Below are 4,138 nucleotides of genomic sequence, written 5' to 3'. Positions count from 1 at the left end.
AAAAGAAGCATGTGTCTCTCCATTTTACTTTTATCCAATCCCAGAGATTTCCTGGCTTTGTTTTTTTCCCATCCTCTTAATCTACCACCAGTGGGTTTCATGAAACCTTACTGACATCTCCTCCTTTGATTCTAATGTATAAAATAACCTGCAAAACTGCCATTCTTCAGAGCATTTTTTCAATCTGTTGAGATTTTGCTTCCTGGCAATTGTCGTCAATTTGGCTCAAATAAATACTTATAAGGCCCCCAGTCAAGATGGCATAGCAGGTAAATGCTGTGCTCACCTCCTCCCACAACTACATCAAAATTACAACTAAATTATAGCACAACCATCCTTGAGAGCCATATGAATTCTAGCTCAACAGAAGCCCTATAACTAAGGACATACAGAGGAAACCATATCAAGACTGGTAGGAGGGGCAGAGACGTGGAACAGGCTGGTCCCACACCTGCATATGACAGTTTAGAATTTGGAGGGATATCTCCACTGCAGAGGTCACCCTAAGGTGCAAGGGACCCCAGCCCCACACTGGGCTCCTCAGCCCAGTGTTCCAGTGCTGGGAAGAGGAACCTCCACAACATCTGGCTGTGCAAATCAGCAGGGATTCCATCTGGATGAGACAAAAGGCTGCTGGAAACACAGGTGTCCTCTTAAAAGGCCCACACACAAACTCACTCACAAACACTTGTTCTGATCTCCAGAGAAGGGACTCAAAAACCACCAGGCACATATGGGGAGGAACTGAATTGTCTGGCTGTGGGGTGAGGGTTGGAGGAGGAGCTCTCTCTGGGACTAAAGTGCTGGCAGGCACAACTGTTCTTTTGTTGAGTCCCCCTCCCCCCACCCACAAACACAGCCTGCAGGCCCACGGAAGCACCAAATCTGAGTCTCCATTAATCTGGTTAACACTGCTCTTGCCCCACACTGGTGATTTGCTGAGATCCCACCCCTACTCAATTCACATGCTCCACCTGAACCTCTTTCAGAGGCAAATCCACATAAGCAACTGGCCTGGGCCTGCACTGTGGACTCTCCTAAAATTTCTCAAAGGTCCACAAACCTCAAACAAGCAGTGGCTGGCTTCAGCAGGCCATGTACTTCTTTCTAAGTAGCCCTAAGCCTAGCACTAGTTGAAGTCTGCTTTGGTTTGCAATATAGCTTCTCCTAGGCACCTCTAAGCCTAGCACAGGCAGCTATAAACCACAGATTACTTTGTAGCTCCTACCAGGTGGCCCTAGGCGGACACAGTAAGTAGCTGACCTTGGCCTGCAACAGAGCCCCTCCCTAGAGGCCCTAGAACAAACATACCTGGTAGCCAGCTTCAGATCACATAGGAGCTCCACACAACCACCTCCACAAATGACACACCGAAAAGGCAGACTGCGCAGGCACCAAAGCCCCAGAAAAGTGAATCGTGCTCTGTGGGGTCAGTCCCCACATAATAGTTCCTCTACTATAGTCACAGCCACTACTCATATCCGGTCAGCCTTAGGGCCAACCCCACTCACTGACGTGCCAACGGCAACCAAGGCTTACCTACAACAGGAGAGCACACATAACCCACACAAGGGACACACATGCAGCACCTGACTTAGGTGACCAGGGAGACAGCTCCACTGGGCCCCACAGTGGAGCCACTCTACCAAGACTGGGAGATATAGCAGCTGTACCTAATACATAAAAACAAACATAGAAAGTCAGCCAAAATGAGGAGACAAAGCAATTCCTCATATGAAAGAAGAGAACAAAGGTCCAGAAAAAGAACTAAACAAAATGGAGACAAGCAATCTAACAGACACAGCATTCAAAATGCTGGTTATAAGGATACTCGATGAGCTCAGTGAGAACTTCAACAAAGAGATAGGAAACATAAAAATGGAGATGGAAAAACATAAAAAAGAACCAGTCAAAAATGAAGAATACAATAACTAAAATGAAGTATACATTAGAAGGAATCAATAATAGATTAGAAGAAGCAGAGGATCAAATTAACGATTTAGAAGATAAGGTAGCAGAAAACACCCAACCAGAAGAGCAATAAATAAATAAATAAATAAATAAATAAATAAATAAATAAATAAATAAACTTTAAGGAGCCTTTGTGACAACATCAAGTGCACCAACAATCGCATCACAGGAGTACCAGAAGGAGGAGAGAGAGCAAGGGATTGAAAACGTATTTGAAGAAATAATGATGCAAAACTTCCCGAACCTGGTGAAGGAACTAGACATACAAGTACAGGAAGCACATAGTCCTAGACAAGATGAACCCAAAGAGACCCACACCAAGACACACCATAATTAAAATGCCAAAGGTAAAACACAAACAGAGAATCTTAAAAGCAGAACAAAAACAAACAAACAAACAAACAAAAAGCAGTTAGTTACCTACAAGGGAGCTCCCATAATACTGTCAGCTGATTTCTCAGCAGAAACTTTGCAGACTAGAAGGGATTGGCATGAAATATTCAAAGTGATATAAAGCAAGGAACTACAACCAAGATTACTCTACCCAGCAAAGCTATCATTTAGAATCAAAGGACAGATAAAAACTTCCCAGATAAGAAAAAGCTAAAGGAGTTCATCACCAACAAACCAGTATTACAAGGAATCTTAGAGGGACTTCTTTAAGAAGAAGAAGAAAAAAATCACAAATATGAATAAGAAAATATTGGAAAAAATTCTCACTGACAAAGGCAAACACTTAATAAAAGAAGTTATCAACCAACACTTAGCTAGTACAAAAGTTAAAAGGCAAAAGTAGAAAGATCATGTGTAATTACAATAGTAATTTAAGGGATACACACAAACACTCACAAAAGAAGTATAAAATAACGACAAAACATAAATGTGGAAGGGATGAGTAAAAAATGGTAATGATTTTAGAATGTGTTGGAACTTAACCAACCACCAACTCAAAATAGACATAAACATAGCTTGATATATGATGTGTGACACGGAGCCTTTTATTGTGATCAAACAATATGGTGAATGCTGCTGCCGAGTGCTATCCATCAGAAAGGTAGGGATCTTCAATACAGGAAGCAGCGCATTCAACCTTAGTAACAGTGTGTGACAAGTTTCAACTTATTCAACGCAGTCAGTCATGTGTGAGCTATAGTTGAGAGAAGGTGTGTTTTAAAGTGCTCTGTGTCACACATCTCTTCTTGTACATGGCAATTTCTGTCAACTAAAAGCAAACATATGGTGTGTCCTCATCCACCTTATTCACCGGATCTGGCACTGTGTGACTTCTGGCTCTTCCCCAAAGTCAAAATGATTCAGGACATCAAGACAGCCAAGACAGTACAACTAAAGACACACAGGAAAGAGGACTTCCAGAACTGCTTCAGAAAGTGGCAAGAATGAGGGATAAGTGTGTTTGAAGTGAAGTGAGTGGGAGTATTTTGAGGGGGATTAGTGGTAATGTGTCTTTTACTGCAATAATTTTTTAAAATTCATCGTATTGTTTGATCACACCTCATAATTCTTTCCTGAATAGAAACCTTGCTTTTGACTTTTTCTATTTTTGATTTCTGTTGTTCTTTCATGTTTTATGTTATTTTATTAATATTTTTCTATTCTTCTGAAATCATAGTGATCTGTTTTGTGGCACATGTCCATCATTTGCAGGGATTTTGCTCACTCCTATTCTCTTTCTTCTTATAACGTTATGTTTTCCTGTGCATTAGAAGGAGACATAGTCAGAGGTCATCAAAATGGCGGCATGAGGTGAACTTCTGGAAATCTTCCCTGGAATTTACAAAACATAGAACAACTATAACTCCACAAAGGACTCCCTGCACAGCAGACAGGCAAGACAAAGAGGTGTACTACTGAATTCACTTAAAGGTGGGCAAATTGCACGAGCAGGGGAGGAGGGAAGGGAGAAGTGCAGAGATGGAGCCGCGCGGGTGCAGGACACAAACCTAGCTCAGTGCTCCAAGTTCGCTGCATCCTGGAACTACTGCAGCTGTGGGAGAAGGAAGAACTCAGACTGCTAGGGCTCTGCTTATAGCCCACAGGGCTGAGGGGACAGCATATAACACGGCTGAACCCAATGCTCATGGCAGAGAACTTGGAGCAAAGACCTCGGAAGGAAGAAGGCTGAAAACGCTGCGGCTCTCAATGCCGC

This window comes from Rhinolophus ferrumequinum, chromosome 24, assembly GCF_004115265.2.
Source record: "Rhinolophus ferrumequinum isolate MPI-CBG mRhiFer1 chromosome 24, mRhiFer1_v1.p, whole genome shotgun sequence".
NCBI lineage: Eukaryota > Metazoa > Chordata > Mammalia > Chiroptera > Rhinolophidae > Rhinolophus > Rhinolophus ferrumequinum.
Note: the sequence above shows the minus strand (reverse complement) of the source record.